The sequence below is a fragment of the Gouania willdenowi genome, chromosome 6 (assembly GCF_900634775.1).
Source record: "Gouania willdenowi chromosome 6, fGouWil2.1, whole genome shotgun sequence".
Taxonomy (NCBI): domain Eukaryota; kingdom Metazoa; phylum Chordata; class Actinopteri; order Blenniiformes; family Gobiesocidae; genus Gouania; species Gouania willdenowi.
In genome coordinates, this window is record NC_041049.1 from 52,971,044 (window position 1) to 52,992,299 (window position 21,256).

At 37.0% G+C, this 21,256-nt stretch overlaps 1 protein-coding gene across 1 annotated transcript in view; it reads left to right on the forward strand.

Annotated features, from left to right (window-relative positions):
- Positions 1–642: 642 nt before the first annotated feature.
- The window catches only part of ccnd2a (cyclin D2, a), a 194,406-nt gene continuing 173,792 nt past the window's right edge, over positions 643–21,256 (forward strand). The window contains exon 1 of the mRNA XM_028449094.1: positions 643–764. The gene's annotated coding sequence lies outside the window, so the exon portion shown is untranslated. The remainder of the gene's footprint in view (positions 765–21,256) is intronic.

A 21,256-nucleotide genomic window follows, 5' to 3' on the forward strand; every position in this document is an offset into this window, starting at 1 on the left:
CCCATGTTTATTTTTGGTAAATAATATTGCCACATTTCCCTAGCATACAGTAAACATCTCATGAATAAAGGAAATATCCAAATCTTGCACAATTGGAACCTAATTTATTTTCCACAAAGGCATCTGTATAAAATAAAAAGTTCGACAAAATGTACTATTCTTTTGTCTTTTTTTAATAAAATTAAGTAAAATAACAACAATGAATCCAATTAAAAATTAGAAAAAAATCTCAGGCTGAAATGATGATTTCAGCCGTTTTGGCACGGTACAGTACGTTTAATATGGTTGGTTGGCTATGATGTGATGCATTTGATTGTTGTCTGGTAATTTCAATTTTTATTTTTTGTAGTTTCACAATGTCTGTTGATCATTTCAAAACAAAATAATGATAATAAACTCCGTAACGGTTAAGGTGTCAAAATGTAATGAATTACTTCACTTCTTATAAAACGTACTTCAGTAAAAGTAACATTTATGATTAAAAAAAATAAATAAAAAAGTACAAGTACCCATAAAAGCAACTCAATGACAGTAACGTGAGTACTAGTCCTAGTGTTTACTTCTGCATGAAGCTCTGTCTTTCACACTCAGCCCTGTGACCGCGCTTTGGGGGCGTGTCCTACTACACTTCCTAAGGACCAATCAGAGTTCACACTAAAACTTTGTAAACAACTTCCACACGCTGTGTTTAAGCTCCTCTGTGAGCCTTTCCACGAACGACCCTATGGTGCTGCAAAGGGACGAGACCAAAGGTGGCAGAACAGGTGAGACAGCGATGACTCCGGCTACAGTTTTCATGTCTTCTGGGTTTTTATTTCCGCGCAGTGTTGTTTTATCGACGTGAGCGCGCGTGCCTGCTCGACGCGCTCTCGTGACTCGTAGTAGTGGCAGTGGTGGAAAAACAGCTGCACGTCACGCGCGGAACGACATGGAAAAGAGAGCAGTGCACGGCTGGTGTTATCCAAACCAACCCAACAATTCACAAAGAATTGTAGTACAACCCGAGCTCAGAGTACAGAAGTAAAAAAAAAAAGAAACACACTTTTACACCAAGTGAATGTAACCATTGGTTCTCTTTAACAGTAAATACATAGAATATTAATGCTACTTTAGGGATCCACCAGCCTTAAGTGTTGGGCTTTTACACACAGAGTCATCATGAGTAGCTGACTCAATTATTAAAGTGAGAAAGTAGTGAAAAAGCATGAATCTCATCAAATCTGGGTGTGGCTGTGTGTGTGTGTGTGGGGGGGGGGGGGGGGGGGGGGGCTGTGTTATCCAGGTGTTAACTCGGATATGGTGTCACTCTGAACCAGATGTTAGGGATTTTAACACAAAGCCTGCAAAATCCATTCCAAGATGTTACCAGTTAGATTGCATGTCCTCCTCGCTCCTACTATTCCTAATTCATTCTTAAAAACATGCAACCAGAGAAAAGAAGGGAAAAAGAGAGCCCCCCCCCCCCCCCCCCCCCACCACCTCCAAACATACACCAAATACAACTACATACATGTGTATTATGCATGTGAAGGGAGGGTTTTTTTATCCTGGCAGTTTGTCCCTCATCATGTCCAAATGTCACTTTCACTGGCCTTTTATTAAACAAACTCTTTAAACAAAGGCAGTGGCTATTCGTACAGTTGCCGTATCAATATATCGACATTGTAAACGTACGCAGCGCCCCGATTTGGCCAGTTCAGGTCACGTGATAGGTCAGTCATTGGCCAGTTTAGGTCGCGTGACTAAGACTAACCCTGCCCCTAAAAATTGTTGCGATATTGGGTTATAACCTAACCCTAACCCTAAGATGCTACATGCGTGTACTTCGGTAACCGTACCAATATCACCGGGGGTTGTCTGTACGGCAATCGTACAAATAGACACTTTCTTAAACAAACAATGCGTCAAAATGTTGATTGAAGGAAACAACAATTATCGCATTAAATAACTGTACATTAAAGGTGTCATGTTTAACATTGAATTGAATAATAAATAAACTTGTGTGTTAATTTGCTTTGCTGAATAGAAGTCTACTTTTTAAACATCTAGGTCATCTTGATCTAACATTGCAGTTGTTAGTTTCAATATAAAATTAAAAAAACATAGAGTGTAAACGCCCTATGGTATTTGTTTAACATTTCAATTAGAATGAAGTGAGTCAAAAATGACTATAAAAAATGTAATTAATATGAAAAATTTCAGTAATGTACATTCTGCACGACAATGTACACGCTCCCAGCATCAAATCAGATATATCTAAGCTGCTTTAATGCTGGGACATTATATGTAAACGTGATCAGATTTAGGGTATTTCCTGGGTTAGGGTTAGGGATAGGGTTAGGGCTAAAATAAAAGGGTTAGCGGGGTAGCTAAAAATGAGCTAAAATAAAACTGACGATACTTTAAGTCACATGGTGCAACTATCATGTGACCTAAACTGGCCAATGATGGGTGTTCCGTATGAATAGACTGTCTATCTATTCATGCTTTCCCGTACAAATAGCCACTGCCTTTTTTTTCTTCTCAAAATAGCAATATACAATTTATTTATTTATTCAGTTTATTTCCTACATGGTTACATTCACTTTTTTTTACATTTTTTTTTTTTTTTGTACATGCTGAAAAAGGAAACGAGAGAAGCATTTTGCTTATCTGGGTCCCGTCCCCTGTTTTGTACATCAAAAATTTTCATGGATTTACATGTCTCTCTATATATAATATAGATTATATAATATAATTCTTGATATTTTTTAACTGAATAAAGTCTAACTAGAAAGACAGTTGCATTTGCTGATTACACATGCCACACAGCTGCACAATATGTGTCACTTTTTGCATATTCTGCATGTGTGAGTGAGTTCTGTTGTGTGACTCGTTTAGGGGAAGGTCTGGGTTAGGACACAATCAGCAATCCATTTAACTCTGCCTTTGATGCTGTTCTGAGAAGTAGCAAAAGCAGCGACTCCTTAAACAAGTATTTTATTACAATTAAAAAAAAAAAAATCATTATATATGAAAATGTAATTATCTATATCGCCAAAATTGAAACCCTCCTATATCTTGAATCTCAATATGTTGTCTAAATGTACCATTCTTTTTATTTTCATTTTGGTTTTCTTTTGGGCTGTACCAAGTGTCCATTGTCCCTGCTCTGCGCTGTAGCTCGTTGTTTGAAATCTGCAGCAGTTATGTACATCCAGCTCCAACCTATGATGCATGAAGATCTAACTAGATGTATATCACTGTAGCAAAACCATTATAAAGTGATTTTTGTTCATCATACCTCCCCTTTAATGCACTTTATTTTATTTATTTTTTATTTTTTTTTGGAATGTATGTTTTGTTTTATTTGAAGGACTAATATAAATGAAAAACTTTGTTGTGCTTTTTTGTTTTTTTTTTAAAAAAAGCAAAGGCTACTTTAATATTTTAAAAATGTCATAATATTCAATAAACATTTACTTTCTTTAAAGAACATGTCTAAAAATGTATTCAAGGCTATGTATGCACTATTTAAAAAAAATAGTGAAAAACTCAACAATCGCATTCAATATTCAGTATTCGGCCAAGCGTTTATATTTTATTCGGCTTCGGCCTCAAATTTTTATTTCGGTGCATCCCTACTAAAATATGTATTTTATTAACTATAGTTTTATGAAAACTACTTCGAAGTGTGTAAGCGTGAGGCATGTTTAAGGCCCTCTGGTGGTCCTTAAAGTCAATTACAATTCTTTGTCCCTTTTAATAGTCCTTTCGAGAGTCTTTATTGTCATTGTAAAAAAACAAAAAAAAGCAACAACAATATTTCAGGTGCATGCATGGGAATTATACTCAAATATATTAAAAGCAGAATAAATGAATGGATGCTTTAAAAGAAGAACATTCAATACCCATGCACAGCCATCATGTGCATTTTGCAGATTAATGCACACAGCTCCTAATAGTCGGTAATGATAGTCTGTTATTCAATTTCAGGGTATTGTTCAATATGGAGTTGGCTTGGGGGTAAAATCTTTATCCTAGTTCTTGCTTTGTTGTGAATTTGTGGAACTGAGACAGATATATCTTTTTAGCATTGTTTAATCTCTGTATAAAGTTACTGTAAAAGCTGAGTTGTCTGTTGAGAGTCCTGCAGTTGAACAAACGGAACACCAGCCAATGGCCACCAATGTTATATTCATTTTTGTACAGAAATGGTACGAGTTGCATTTAAGCTTTTTATCTCTTGCTGTGACCAATTATTCACCCTTGTGTAAAATGTGGAGTATATGTGCTTCATGCTGAACTTGCCGTGTTTAAATGAACAATGGGCTGGATATAATTTAATAAGCCTGGTAATGCTGAAGCAGAGTTCAGTGGATATCACTTTGCATTTGCCTGCTGACTGAACAGACCTGTTATTAGCAGCCTTTGAATGTGGAAAAGTCGCGATAAGAGTAGGTAACGTTCTGAGGCCACTTAAGTCCTGCTTTAAGTGGAAGACATGGAAATCCAACCACTCAGCGACAGGTTATTGACAGCAGCAAATGTTTGTGTCAAAAGTTTTCAATTATGATTTAAAAGCTGCCTACAAACGGCAAAGCTATCCATCAAAATCACCAGTCGCTCTGTGACGCTCCCTCTTACAACAGAGATTGTTTAATTTGTTTAGTGGACTTTTCTGTGCGTCGCCCACACACCAGTGCATTTCTGTCTGGGTTTAATAATCCTTACGTGTTGCTGTATTTAAGCTCGAATGGCCTTTCAAGGCTTACTGTTGATGTGCTTTTGTTTTGTCGCTTGCTGAGCAGCTTGCTATAGGCGCTGGAGGTGTTTACCCAGAACGGATGTGGGCGAAACTCTTGTTGTGGAACGTCAACATCTGCATGCTCTGTGCTCCCTCAGCACGCCCCCATCAGCTGGAGGAAGGTGGAGGGGAAAGAGTGTTTGTCTGTATGTGTGTGTGGCTTCCTGTCAGATGGGTTGAAAGAGTGATTTAGGTGAAATTTAGTACAGGGGTTCTCAACTAGTCTTACCCTGGGACCCATATTTTTTCCACGGCTATTAAATCGCGACCCACGTTTTTCAAAAATAGCTGTTGAAAAGACACTCTCTATTTTAAAACATAAATCTATATATTTTCCTGTGCAACATGCACTTCACAGCACGCCTGTCAAAAGAAAAAGTTTTTTTCAAAATAAAAGACAAGGCCAACATGAGCAACTTTAAGTATTTATTTATTTTTGACCAGCTGTTTGCGACCCACTGAATACAGGTCCGCGACCCACTTTTGGGTCCCGACCCACCAGTTGAGAATCACTGATTTAGTAGACACTATAAGGTCACATTTTTCCAGGATCACAGAAAATGGATAAAAAAATTAAAAAAAAAAACTTTCTGAAACAGAAGAAGTAATTTGACTAGGGATGAGCAATACAGACTAAAAAAATATCCAGATAATATCTGGTATTTGTCACGATAACCAACAAGGTTTTTAGGTGCATTCTTGGCTAAATTAAGGGACAAATGGCCCCCGCTAATTTATGACATGGGCATTTATTGTTCCTATCTTGGGATTACACATTCTTACCGGTGAGAATACTGACGATATATCGCACATTCTTAAATTTGACCCATACAGCTAATATGACTGCATTTGAATCTGAAAAGGAATCTGTACAAAAAATAATTTAGCTGTTGGTGTATTTGTACAAAATGTGATGAGTTTACCTGGTGAAGCATTCCATCTCCAAGCACGCGGCTGTGCGGTAATTCGTGCAGGGTGATTTGCCAAAGGTTTCACAAATAATGTTATGGAATCATGTTTAATAGCTAGTGTGAAGTAATCCAAACAAGGAATGATGGTAAAACAAAAACAAAATGAAAATGTATTAAGTGACATGGAATGGGAAAACTCTGAAATGGAATTTGGGAAATTTTCCATCTAGTCATTTTCTGACTTGCTTGTTACTTTTTTCAGGGTCACGGGGGTCTACTGGTGCCTATCTCCAGCTCTCATTGGGCGTTAGGCTTGGGAATTTGGGAAATTTTTGAAATGGAAAATCTGAGGCCCTACTATTTTTTGTTTGAAAAATATATTCTTCAGTCGAGACTTGACTTTTTGGTTTCACTTCATTTAAATTTTACTTTCTAGGAAACCTAATTAACTTCAGGTAATGTGATACTGGGTTCTCACCTCCAAAAGTTACTGCACTTGTTTCTTTGTTTTTTTCAAAGTTCTCGCCAGCGCTGTTGAGCGTAGCGCCCCCCGAAGTTGTAACTTTGCTCCCCTACGGAGCGATGGCGCCCCCTACTCTCCGTTTTCAGCAACGTAGGGGGGATTTCCTGTTGTTTTTATCTTCTTTAATCAGTACCGTTGTAATACTTGTTGCACACTTGGACACAAAAGGGACTTCCAGGCGTGCACGTTTTAATTCTCTTTTTAATCTGCATAACCGAGAAATACATACATCAGCTGCATTGTGCAAATCCTTAGTTTTTGTGTGCGCGCGCACGCGTCCTCTGCGCGTGTGTGTTTGTTCCAATATTACTGCAGGTCCCACATAATATCTCATTTAAATTTGAAAAGCTCGTCTTGGAATCAGTCTATTGAATAAAATGTTTTTTGTAGTCTCAACAGTGTCTCTGAATATTTATTAGTGGAGGACCTATACCAAGCATGAGTAACTCTAGCTACATTCATCATGATCTTTCACCAATTCAACAAATATCAGTAGTTGACTCTATTAACCCTGTTTAGCGTGTTTGGTACAATTTCAAGACGTTCAATAGCTAGTAAAGTAATCTAAACAAGGAACAATGGTAATACAAAAACAAAACACAAAAGTATTAAGTGACATTGAAATGGGTAAACCCTGAAATGGAATTTGGGAAATTTTACATCCATCCATCCATTTTCTGACTCACTTGCTACTTTTTTCAGGGTCACAAGGGTCTGCTGGTGCCTTTCTCGTGCGCTCATTGGGAGTTAGGCGGGGGAATTTGGTAAATTTTGAAATGGAAAATCGGAGGACCTACTATTTTTTTGTTGGAAAAATATATTTTTGTGAATTGAGTCTTTGGTTTCACTTCATTTTAATTGTATTTTGCTTTTTTGGAAACGTAATTGATTTCAGGTAATGTGATACTTGGTTCTCACCTTCAAAAGTTCTTGCACCTGTTTTTTTGTTTCGTAATTCTTTTTTTTTTTTTGCTTCTTCCAGCACTCAATAACACTCTAAAAAGAGGTGAGAATGTAAATTAATGGGTTTTATGAACAATTTTACTATTTATAATAAACACATTGAGAGAAAACTCAAACCCCGCCCCTGGTTTTTGTGTGTGCAGGAAAAGCACCAACCTTTAACCCCTGTGCACTTCCTGTATCACGTAGATGTTTTGAGAGCGAGCTGGTGACGGCCTTTGTTTTTCTCTCTGAACAAAAAAACTCTTTCACCAGTGGCTCCATCACCTGCGTGACACACTTGTTGTCTCACCAGCTAACAACTAAGATCAAAAGGTGATTGTGCTTCTTTTTGGAGGCCACTGGGGTTCCAAATGTGTTAATTAAAAAAAAAAGATCTATGTTTAATTGTCATTCCTTGTTGACATGTAATAATACCTTCAACCATATAAGAAGTGTTTGTATTCTTGGGTCCAGTTTGTTTTACAGATAGCCACCATGACTTGAAATACACTGATGTCATTCGTTCCCCTAAGCAGGTACACATTGACCACACTGTTTGGTGGTTTTACTGTTAGATGTACAATAAATGAGGTTGCAGTGAAGCACTAAGGAGGAAGAGAATGAAATGTAGTTCATTTAGTTCTACTAAAGTCTTATGGTTTAATCCACCACGAGATTTGATATTGCACTTCTACAATCATGAAAATGAACATGTTCAAAAATGTTTTCTTAAAACTGAATGCTTAATAGAAACCTTCTTTCGTGCATTCATTTGGTTTGATTTGATTGGTTGATTGATCAGGTTCCCTTCGTTTGTAAATTGTCCATTCTATGTTCATAAACCAAACCAGGGTTAATGTGCAAGCCAACCAAAAGGAAGCTGCATTTCACCTTGGAAATGCGCAAAATCCAAATAGCGCAATAAGAACTGGTAATGGAAACAACTGAATTAAAAAAAAAACACTCATATCGTTCAAAAGTTTTTACGCTTTCACAAGGAGGTATTTCAGGCGTTTTGATATTTACCTGTGTCGCGAAAGCCCAATTGAAACACTTTTTCCGCTAATACACATCACAGGACGTGACAAACCTGGTTACATGACCACTTCTCTCCAAGAAAACATGACGTGGTACATGTAAACTGAAGAGGAGACTGGTACATTTCTTAGCAATGTACTTTAAAATTATGACCGCCACATTAGATATGAAACAACAAAGGATAATGGAGAGTTATAAGGAGGTTTAGAGCATCCATCTTTCTGTAGCAAAGTCTCGCTGGATGAGATTTCACGAGATTTGCGAGACTCCTGCCCAAAACAATGTTCAGTGGAAACACGTTCAAAGCGCAATTATACTGTGTCACCATTTAGAAATATCACTTTAATTTTGTGAAAATCTGTAATGGAAACCCAGCTCGAGTCCGAGAGTGCATTTAAGGATGAATACAATGTCAATATCATTCTGTGTTATTAAAAGAAGTAATCTGTTGTTGCGAGTTGTTGAGTACCTTTACGTTGCATGTCTCTGAGGATTTACTTAAAGGGTATCTAGTGAATTTAAATTCCAAGCTCTATCAAAAGATCATAATACTTGATGTTTTGTTATTTTCTTTAAAAGTATTTTTGTGCAGCCAGGAGTTAATAAAACTGCCATTTTGTTAGACATGCTCACCGTGGTGGTGGCAAATCCTGTGACCCAACACAATAGTGTTTTTCGTCATTCCAATGGCTAAAGTCCATGTTTACTTGTAAACTTTGGCCACCTTTTGTTAGCCATCATCAGCCCTCATCAACCACTGAAGCTGGCGGTTGCTGGTGGCTCCTCGGAAGCGACCAGAATCACCATGTAGCTGGGTCACGGATTGTGTCACAACTCCTTTACGATGCTGACAATGAAATGGCAAGCTTGTAATGAGTATATACATCTTTTATCATGACTTCAAAATGTGAGAGGTATTTGTTTAACCCTTGACTGGACTTTTGACTTTATCGAAATCCTCATGATGCCGTTGTGGAAGTTATACATCTTTTCGACAACTTCTTCCAGTTTGACCTAGAAGAGTCCTATATCTAGGCCTGCCACAAGATGTAATCTCTTAATATGTCTTTGGGATCTTGTCCAAGTTGATCACGCCTGTTACAAATCATGAGGAAGACAACCTGCGGGGATCCTAATGAGATCCCTTAAACACTTCTTAGTACAAAGGAGCAGTTGCTATACTTGAAGCTCCCAGATGGATTCATTCCTCACTCCGTCATGCAGGGTCAGTGTCACCACCGCGTGGAGGATAATCATCTTGGCCACTTGTGACTAGGGATGTCCAGATTCAACTTTTTCACCTCAGATACAATATCGATATTACAGTCTTGCGTATTGGCCGATGTCGATACGATACGATATCAGCACGAATCATACATACTTTTATTACTTATTTTGTAGTGTGGAATGTTAGAAAAGGCTTGATCAAGTGATGTTACTCAAACAGAGAACAATAGTCAACAACAGTAGGTATGAGAAAAACTGTCCCATTTATTATTAACCAGTTGGTCAAAACGTCCTGACCTACAAAGGCAGTGTTCAGTGGAACAGTTTACCAACCACAGTGAGAGAAGCCTCCTGCTTTGACACTTTTAAAAGTCATTTAAAGGAGTGGCTCGGATCAACCCAGACTTGTGACCACAAGTGATTTAAACTAATATTTTTATAATGCACCATAGGGCAATGTGCAATGCACTGTTGCACTTTAAATACAAATCTTAAAGAAAGAAGTACATTAGGGCTATGTGCAATGCACTATAGCACTTCTATATATATACTTTTATTATTAGTATTATTATTATATTTTTCTTAAAAGGCAATTCAGGGCTATTTGCAATGCACAGTGGCACTTTACATAAATTATTATGATAATGAAACTCAATAATGTAAATTTATTGTTGCACTCCTGTTACTGACCAACTCTGAGTATGTGGAAGTGAACGGCTTTTCCTTCCCCTGTCCTTTTCTTCGCCCTACAGCATCCTGTCTATTCTCTTGAGAGTGTAGTTGTTCTGGTCCCAGTGTTCCATTTATATGAAAAGTTACTGTATTTTATCATCCCTATGTTCTTTGTCCTGTATGTAATCCTTTTGCATATTGTTTTGTGTCTCACCTTGTTTTATTGTTAAGTGTGACATTTTATTACATCAGCCTGTCTAACGACAACAAATGGAAATTAGCCGTGGGCTATAATCTGACATTTGAATGTTCATTAATATGTACTGTCCCTACTTAAATAAAGAAATAAATAAAATAAATACATTTTAACCTTCAACATAATATCTACAGTATTCTACAATTGAATAAATATAACATAATATATATCAGAGATTTTAGATGCAGTTCGATAAAATTCGATTTTCGTTTTCTGGCTGATATCGGACCGAATTCCGATATCAATATCAGATCGGGACACCCCTACTTGTGATATTGTGCTAGAGCACTCAGTGGTCTGTTCTACTGAATATGTATATGATTACCCAGCCCTGGGAGTCAGGCGTATCTAAGACTACCGTAAAGGTCCACTGTTAGTCACTGCTTGTATCTGGAATGTCATTCTTTCAGCTTGATATAAATTCATGGCCATAAGTAAAGGGAGTGAATTGATGTGAAACAAAGAGAGCTTTGCCTTGCTCACTCTGTTCAGCACAACTGTCCATAGGAGTGCTGCTTGCTCTCATCACTGCTGCCGCTTGCCTCAGCCTCATCTTAACATACCTCTTTATCTTAAGACTTTACCTCCCCTACCCATGCTTGAATACCGACTTTTATTCGGAATGTGACAATATTAAATCTCAACATAAAATTGTGTTCTTGCTTTTCTGTTTTACAGAGTCGACAACACTCGGTAAAAGGATGTGATATGTCCAAATCTCATCTTTTTTATATATCTGTGTGTACTTAAAAAAGAAATCCACAAGTTTCGCTTTTTCACATTTAAGTCTCATGGTAACTGCCCGTCACATTTCTTTCCTTCTCCCAGCTGCAATGGTATTTTCACAGGGTTGCTGGGTATCTCTCTCATTTTCCATTTCAAGCCTTCCTGATAGATGGTAGAACTCTGACCTCTAGTGGATAAACCCACTTACACTTCCTGGTATTTTATGTGCATCAGTGAAGTATTTCATATGTATTGACCTTGGCATTTTGTCCTAGTACCTAAATCATAATTTTATAACAACATGAGGAGAAAAGTGATCTCTAAATGTTATTTTTACACTAAAGCTTACATTGAAAAAGATTCATTTTCTAAAAGTTTGCTCATTTAATTTTAAATAACTAAAAAATGACATTTGAAAATTACCTATATGGGAAAATAACCTTCATATGTCAACACATTTTTATTTGAAATAACACAAAATAATTTCTAAAGAACAGCAACTGTCACTGGTCTTGCTCATATCAGAATCATAGTAGCAGGAAATAGAATAAACATTTAAAAAGGTAATACATTTTCACTCACATCAGTGAATCAGTTATGCTCCATAAATGTGAATTTAATAATGAAAATTTGGACAATGCATTTAAATTTTAATTTAGACTGTTCTAAAATGACTGACAATCATAAACTAAAATTTGAATATTCTAGTTGAGTGTCCCATGAGGTGTCAGATGATACCACATAAACATATCAAACAAACAAAACCAACATTATTTATGCATGCAATTTTTGTACTGTTTTACTTAAATCAGGCAATGGTACTATTAAATCATGCTTCAGATTGCTACATGTATTACATCTGCTATTCTAAACTGGCACCACTAGAGGGCAAAAAAGCCATGCAAATAAGCTTGTAGTGACAAGCTTTATTACTTACTGAGGATATAGGATATACTGTACAGTTCTTCCAGCTTTATTAATTCAACAAAAATAGAGATTTGATTAATTTCAGTTTCTGAATTTGTTTTTATGTTATGTTCTGATTTCAGGCAAATAAAGGCATTTGTTGTACTCTCATGTCTTAGATTTTAGTCACCAAGTATTGTATATACAACAAGAGTAAACACTTTTTTTTTTTTTTTTTTATCGCCTGTCTTAAAATATGGAGAAAAGAAGCAGCTTTAGCTGTTAGGTAACCCATGCTCGACTGTGTAACATCAGCAAAAGAAAGCAGACATGGTATGGAAGTGTGGTGGGTCTGCTTCCCTTTGAAGTGGAGCTTAATGACCTCATGTAGGCCTTGTGACCCCTTAGGGCTGACCTTAAGTTGGAAGTTTATACTAGAAGCCAAACCTATGCAGACTGTGTTTCACAGAGAGGATGGATGAGGATTAGAGGGGAATGTTGGGTGGTTTGGTGTGCAATCATGGGTGGGTGTTTGGAAGTAAGAAAGAAAAGCAGATATAGATTAATGGAAAAACACCTATTTGTAATCAATTATTAAACTCTATCTATCTATCTATCTTTTCTTTAGACTTTCCTTGACTTCAGTGAAAACGTGAGCTTGAGGTAGTTTTCACTAATACATTCCTTTTTTTAATTTTACTATTAAATATAGCCTGCTGTGTTTCATTTAGTGAACATACTTTGGAAATGTGTTAAAGGGACACTCAACCCAAATTACAAACCATTATATGTAAGCTTTACTAGTAGGAAGGATATGGCATTTAGAAAGGAACTTCAAATGCACGCTTTTGGAGGCCGACGTGTTGTGATGTTGCGGTTACTCAAGGAAGTGCTGCCTTCACGTTACTCCAACGGCTTTGATGAGGTCAAAGGCATCTGATCGTATTATCTTATTCAGCTTTAGTCTGATTGTCTAAATTTAATTTATGTGATACAATGCATATTGCTTTAAGATTCAGGGTATAACAGCAATGGAATTTGATGGATGACACATTTGCATCACATTTGAGAAAAAATTTGATTTCTGAGTATCAATCTACTTCTTTAAAACTGATTTTAAGCAGATACACTCCATAAATCATGTTGGAATTAGATAGTTAGCCCTTCTTTGTGTTTGTAGTATTTTTTTTATTATCTTTGAATGTTATAGCATTATTGTTTTTGATAACCATCATATTGGTTTTTGTTGTTGTTGTGTAGAGTTTTCCTTGAATGTCGTTGAAGGACTATGTACTTCCAGTATTGAACAAATGTCTTTTTCCTGAGGCTGATTGGCCTTTCCTCCATGACGTGTCACTTCATAAGATGAATGACCTCATTATCAAAGGCATGTGGGCCTAATCTTCTAAATTATAATAAATAAATCCTCCAGTTTAAGCAAGGAAGTTACCTGTTTCACAAACTAGCATGTTTAGTCTTCATCTAATTGATAAAATGATTAAGTTCCTTTCTGTGTTTGTGTTTTAAAAGCATTAAGAGTATTTGCTTTAGTTTGAACACACTACTTAAATGTCTCCTGCTGATTAATATAAAACTCTCATAGGGATGGATGCATACCCCTTATTGCAGACATTACATGATGTTTTTTTAATTCGGAATTAAATCATTCAGAGTGTTCTGTTTTGTGTTTACATGGAAATAGTAATTCCCGAACTGAGGTTTACATGGAAATCCGGTTTATTCGGCTTTAGTTAATTCCACTTTAGGTCAGGGGGTTGGGAAGGCTCGGATTGGACAGGGCCGCCAGGTTTGATTATGTCGTCACCCAGTGCGTCATCGCCGCAAGTCGCACATGCGCAAAACAATCAGAATTAACTTAAAGTGTAATTAAGTGTTGTTAACTGTTTACAAGCCACCTAATTCAGAATTAAGTTTAAATCTGATTTAAATTGGCATTAGGAATTAAGTGTTTACAAGGTCATTTTAAAGAGGAATTCACTTTTATTCCACTTTAAAGAGGAATTAAAGCTCCCATGTAAACGTGGCCATTGTTTAAGTTTGGTACATGTTGCATTAGATTTGTATTTTTACTTTACCAAGGAGGCATTTATTTATCTGTTTGTATTTAATGGAATTTGACAACATTCTCACCAAAAATAGATATTACGCCATTGAAGATTCCATTCAATTTTGGAGCAGATATACAGATATATTGTTTCTGGATGAGTTTGAAAAATTGAAAAATCTCTTTCTCTCATCTTTGGTAAACATTCAAAAATTCATATCTTATTTCTTAATTGACCAAACTTCATGAAATTTAGCTGAGTTATGTCGGGTTGGTTCCTCAATTACTGCATCCAGTTTAATCTAGATCAGATCCTGGATTGCATATTTATTTCATTGTGATCCTTTGGAAAAAAATGGGCGTGCACTGACATTTGGACCTACTGCTCCATTATTAATGGGAATAGAAATTTCCTACAAGGCTTTAAAGGCATCCGTCATGGTACCATGACGGATGCCATCTTTGAGTGCTCTTGTTTAGGGAGCATCTTTTTTCAATGAATAAAAATCTCTTTGCTAATTGTTGAGTTGTTTATATTTGAAATGTTGTTTAATTACTAGTGTTTTGTCTGGATGCTCTAATTATCTCCATTGAGATGAAGCAGGACCTCATCATTGCTGAGAACTTGTAGTCTGTAAGACTCAGCTGCCACCCTAGGCTGAATCACTCTATCCTTTAGTCTTCTAAACATTAGAGGCAGCTGTTGTTTTGGTCTTAAAAAGAAGACATCAAACACAGCTCTTCACTCCATTCTTCAGTCTAAACAGATCAGCCTCCTTCTTCTAGTTTCCTTGCCCAATCCTTAACGAGGGTCAGGACGTCCACTGTGGCTAGGTTTCTCTTTTTCCAACTCATTCAGAAACTGTTTGCTGAAAACTCGGGCAAAGGTCAGTGAGTCTGCAATATCTGCAAGTTTTGCGTATCTGTAGCTGGGTTTCCATTACAGATTTTCGCAAAATAAACAATATTTCTAAATGTCGACAAAGTATAATTGCGCTTTGAACGTGTTTCCATTGAAGCCTCGTAACTCCATTGAAATCTCATCTCGTGAGACTTTGCCGCAGGAAGATGGACGTTCCAAACCTCCTTATATCACTCTGCATTGCTTTGTTGTTTCACGTCTAATGTGGCATTAATAGTTTTTAAGTATAATGTTAAGAAATGTTCCGGTCTCATCTTTTCTCAGAGAGAAGTGGTCATGTGACTAGGTACCTCACATCATGTGACCCTAACGTGCATTTGCGGAAAAAGTGTTTTCGTAGCACTTCTACAACACATTTCAATATCGAAACGTCTGAAATTTATGGAAGCCCGTTTCCGCTACAAAAAAAAATAAAAAATCACCAAGGAAAGTCATAATTATGAGTTAGAAAGTCATAATTATGAGAAACAAAGTCATAATTATGAGATAGAAACATTTTTGGTACATTCATCTGTACCCATTGCACTGACCAGAAATCTCCATTTGTTGTTCAATAAACCACGCTACTTCAGCCACATCAGTTTTGTCCTTTCGACGCCAGAGCCTCTTTTTGCTTAGTATCTTTTCAAGGGTGTGTTTACTCAGCATATTTCTATGTGAATTTGCAAGCAAACAAAGTATTTCATCATTTGTAAATCCCCGTCTTTGATAGTTTTATCAGCATCTCTCAGTATCAGCTCACCACATGAACAAGCTGCTGTAAATGTGTTTTAGTATCTCATAATTATGACTTTTTTTCTCATAATTATGACTTTCTATCTCATAATTATGACTTTACTAACTCATAATTATGACTTTCTATCTCATAATTATGACTTTCTTTCTCATAATTATGACTTTCTATCTCATAATTATCACTTTCTTTCTCATAATTATGACTTTGTTTCCCATATTTATGACTTTCCTTGGTGATTTTTTTTTTTAGTGGCGGAAACGGGCTTCCATAGAAATTCCTCTTCATCAAAGCATTAAAAAAAAAAAAAAAAAAAAATTCAGGTGTTTTCATTACCAGTTTTTATTGCGCTATTTAGATTTTTGCACATTTCCAAGGGTAAAGGAAATTGTTAGAGTTTTGAGATACTCTCATGTTCAGTAGCTGAGATTGCATACAGAGAGATATAGTCAGAGGTTATTGCTTTGCTGAATCAATCAATCAATCTATTACAGATAACAGAAAATGAATCAACACCAATATCAAATCAATAGGAGAACAGGAACTTATCTAAAACACAGCAGTGGGCCTCAGGGTTGGCTCACTCCCTCGGCCTTGAATGTAGTTTTCTCAGCATTTTTATTCTATTTTGTTATCTAGTGTTTCTCTTCCCTTGGCTGGCACATGGCTGGGACATGTGTCTTCTTTTGTTATGATACGTAGGACATTTGTGATTGTCAGGGACAAACATTCAATTCAACTTTATTTATATAGCGTAAAATACAACAAAGTCATCTCAAAGCGCTGAAAAAAATATGGTAAATGGACTTGATTTTATATAGCGCTTTATCCCCACACTGAAGCAGTCTCAAAGCGCTTTACATATCAGCTCATTCACCCAATCACTCTCACATTCACACACCAGTGGGACAGGACTGCCATGCAAGGCGCTAGTCGACCACTGGGAGCAACTTAGGGTTCAGTGTCTTGCCCAAGGACACTTCGACACATAGTCAGGTACTGGGATCGAACCGCCAACCTCTCGATCAGAAGACGACCCACTACCACCTGAGCCACGGTCGCCCTTATAAATATAAAGTTCATAGTAAGAAAGAAAGAACCCAACAAGATCGACATGAACAAGCATGAGCTCATCAGAGATAGACATGCACAAATTATGTAGGTCAAAGCATAGATTTCAAAAGTTTATATCTAATAGTATTCTTTTAATTAGAAGATGTTTTACATTTTGAAATGAAATGATCAGTTTTTGTAGTTATTTAAAGATGACATTAACTGCTCATATAAAGCAATACAAATTATGTTCAAGATTATTGATTTATTCATTATTATTATGTATCATTTGGGGTCTATTGTGTCTGTTTATTTGATTTATTAGGTATATGTATATGAGTTGTTTAATGTGTATTAAGTTTAATATTTAAAAAAGAATTACTGTTCTTTGTTAATGACATATTTTGTGCGTTTTGTTCAAATTGTCTTTTTTAGTGTTAATCTGAGTGTCCTATTTATTTATATCTGATTTGTCTAATCGCTTGCTTGTGTGATTGTTAGATTTAGATTAAGTTGAAATCAGATGTTCTAAAACTGTTTAAAAAAATAGGCTTTGAGAAAGTTGACCTGAATATTTTTTCTTATGGGTAAATAAGAGCTATTTGAGATTTAATTATAGTATGTTAAAGAAAAAGAAACCTTGAATAATGATCCATATTTTCAAAACGCAGCTAGAGATGTCTAAGAAAATAGATGAGAAGATAGAAATGTTGCACATGGTCCAATGGTGGGGACCCTCACCCAACATGGAGCACCCAACATGGAGAAACAACTATGGCCTTTGTTTGTCACCCCGTGGATCTCGCACACAGTTAATATAGACTTTTCCCACTGACTCTGCCAAGAGTCTGAAGTCATTTAATGAAGTGGCGGCTGAGTTTAGAAGGAGCCAGTGTGCTTGCTGCCTGTGCTGACAGAATGGAAAATGTCTGTGTTATGCTGTGAAAGGCAAGTGACAAGAAGAGTGTGTTCTGATACTCACCTCAGTGCACACACAAACGCTCACACGTGTACGAAGGAACACACATGTGAACACAGGCGCATTTAACAAAGCTTTATGAGGAGAGACAAGGTGATTATACAAACGTATACACACATGCTTCTCCTCCAGACGGCCAGGGTGCATTCTTACACCGATACATTACAGATTCTTACTGGTTTGTACTGGGCGATGATGTGCGGCTCTACCAAAGTGAAACTTCCCAGCCGAATTCCACAGAATCTTTAAGGTTACACAGGCAAACACTGGTCTTGTTTTATGAGCATGGGAATATTTGTTGGGAAAAGTAGAGTGATTCAATTGTAAATAAGAAGAGTTTATTTCTGGATGATTGTTTCACAAATTCTTTGTGTGTGTGTGTGTGTGTTTCATTTGTTACAGCAAAACTTCACCTTTCATTCTTATTTTCCCGGCTGTCTATTTATCTCCTCTCCCAGTGAATGGACAGTATCTCTGTATGTATTTGGTCACACTTCCTTTCATGTCCCTGTCTTTTCATCTATCTATGGCCAGATTGCAGTCTGTTTTGGTGCCCTATTGTGCAGCTGTCAGTTATTTTTAAAACACTTGAGTGTCATTTGCCTCAGATTCCATCCCTTTCAATTCTTGCTTCTTTTCTATGGGTCCTATAGCGTACATCTCATTGAGTGTGCATCAGCAGGCAGATTCATTCTTCTCTTATTCCAAAAGCGCATTTTTTTTTTTTTTTTCATAGCAGCTATAAGCCTTCTTTTTAAATCCACAGACAATGTGGTTTTGTCCATCCTCCTCCATCCTTTTCAGCGTTGGGTTCAGGGAATCTCTCTCTCTCTCTCTCTCTCTCTCTCTCTCTCTCTCTCTCCCTCTCTCTCTCCCTCTCTCTGAGGGCATCTGGGGTACCCGTGAGCATGGTGCTTCTCTTGAAGCCCATTGTCCTTCTGTAATGAACCATGATGCAAGATAACAGAATTAAATGTAATAATTCATGCAGGCTTCGTTGTGGAGCACGTGGCTAGCGGTTGGCGCCGGCCGTGATAGCCTCCTGTTCTGCTCCAAGAACAATGCGGTGACCCTGTCAGCGCCACTCGCCCTGCTCTGGTCCAGCGATCCTGTTTTGCTGTTCTCTTGCTGTACTCCAGCATTCTATTCAGAGGCACTTAACAGTGGAAGAGGCTCTGGATCACTGGCATACCAGCGCATCTCTTTGGGAAACAAGGCAAACTGTCCTCCCAGAATTCCTTCGTTCTTTAGCAATGCAACTTGCCTTTTATATATAGAGCTTTTTGTTTAGGCGTTTGACATCTTGTTGAGCCTATTGGTTAAGATTTTACGCTGTTGACCTCTTAATAGTGCAAGGGGTTACTTGTCAGTTGTTTCTTCTAATATATGTCATCGCCTTGTGTCATTTACGAGTCACATGCTATGTATTTATTGTACACAAACATTTGACCCAGCCTCAATTCTCAAACATACTTGCGACTGGTTACCACTATGTTTACCTTCTTAAACCCATGTTGCCCCATCCCAACAACATTCTACAAACTAATAAGATCAATCAAAAATGTATTTGTAAAATAAATAAAATCTAATAAAAACAAAGCATTATATAGTGGGAGATCATTAATGTATAACTTTAACATAAGTATATTCTATAATTGAATATAATAAATAGAACAATAAATGAGAAGACCAGACCCTTAAAAATAACCTTAATACATTAAATAAAAATAAATTGTGTAATTAGGAAAATAGGCAAGACATTAGGTGGCTTCTATAGGCTATATGCAAGCATTATTTCTGCATTTGCCTTAAGGATGCAATAATATTTCTGGTTGCGGCGTTCTGAATGCGGAAGTACCGGTGTTATAATTTAAGTTGTTGCTGCAGCAACGGCAGATGTGATCAAAGAGGAGCATGGTGCTAAGCTGCCCTCGTCAATCCCGGGTAGCTTTTTTTTTTACGTTTTACAACTGTTTAAAGTGTTATTATGTGATTGTGTTTGCAGCTCTGTGTGCGTACGCATCACATGTATAACACCGGACTTCTCAGTGCAAAGTGGACTCACCGCGGCTGTTGTAAACAGGAAGTTACGTGTCTCGCACTTCTACAACCCTATGTGTTTTTATTGTATTTTTTACAAAATCTACAGTCTGTATAAAGTGATGAAACAATAAAACAATGAGCACGTATATATGTCTCATAAAAATAAATAAACATTTCAGTCGCTTCCACTGGGAATCGATTCTGCATCAATGAGAAAAACTAAATCCATACGTCTACTGCATTAACCACTCAGCCACTGATCAGCTGTCAGCACACTAATCTCTAATGAGCATACACACTGGAGGTTGCAGGGAAAACGCAGTATTTCCATGTTTACTTGTGACCGCGTTTACCTGAATTTACACATGGAGAAGCTATCTCCATGATTCTTTTTGTTCACAAATGACTCTAAGAACCTTTTTTTAAACAATCTGTGCAGCCAAACTTCAGCGTGGTGTCCAGAACTATGACTGTGTTTTGGTTCAACTGGCGACCTACTTCCGACAAAAAAAACTTCCAACAGTCGCAACATACCACATGTTTCAACTGGCCACAGGTAGTGTATAGACAAGAATAAAATACAAGCCTGTTTACTGTCACTGTAGAGTGAATAACATGTGACTAAACATAATTATGAGATGTGATTAATTATTTGTACATCAACTTGAATGTGTCAATGGTAAAAGTTAAGCAAGTGAAATTACATAAACACACTTGAATTATACACTTCCGTATCATATATTACTTTCAACTTGAATGTAAAGTTACGTGGGACACAGCAGTGGCGGCTTGAACCGCTGCCCTCGCATTTTTGAGGACAAAGCTTTGTTCGCTTACATGTCGTATTACACATAAAGGGAGACGCAAATAGTAAAACAACAACTAAAATACATGATAATAAAAGGCAAATATTGACTCGAGTGGTGAGGTTGCTAGCATAGCACCGTAATAGCATTCAGTGATCGCCAGGAGTAAACGGCCTTCCTGACATTTCAGCGGAAGTGACGTCACGTTCCTGTGCGCATAGAGCCCATTAGTATCACATAATCTTTGAACACACCTGCTAATCACAGATGCCAGAATGACAAGTATCTTTGCTTGTTCCACCTTTGTCATGTTGGTTAAAGCAATTGACATTTAGTTTCTTCACGTTTTCCCATGGAATTGCTTCCCAGTTGTTGTTTGAACATTTTATTACACTGATAGAACAAAAAAAAATATTTGCTGAAGTTGTATCATCTAATACAGATCAATGATTTTGAAATATATTTTTTCCATTATCTTTACTGTTCCTTTGTCAGTGTGATATTTAAAAGTCAGTTCTCCCCAGTTTGATAAATGATAAACACTTTACACTACATGTGTGGTTTTACGTTGTTTGTTCTTTCACGCACCAATGGCAACTAAGCTGCCTTGCAAGCAAGGCGCTAAACCTTTTTTGTCAGCGACTTGGCCTTTAGTGTTGTGCTTA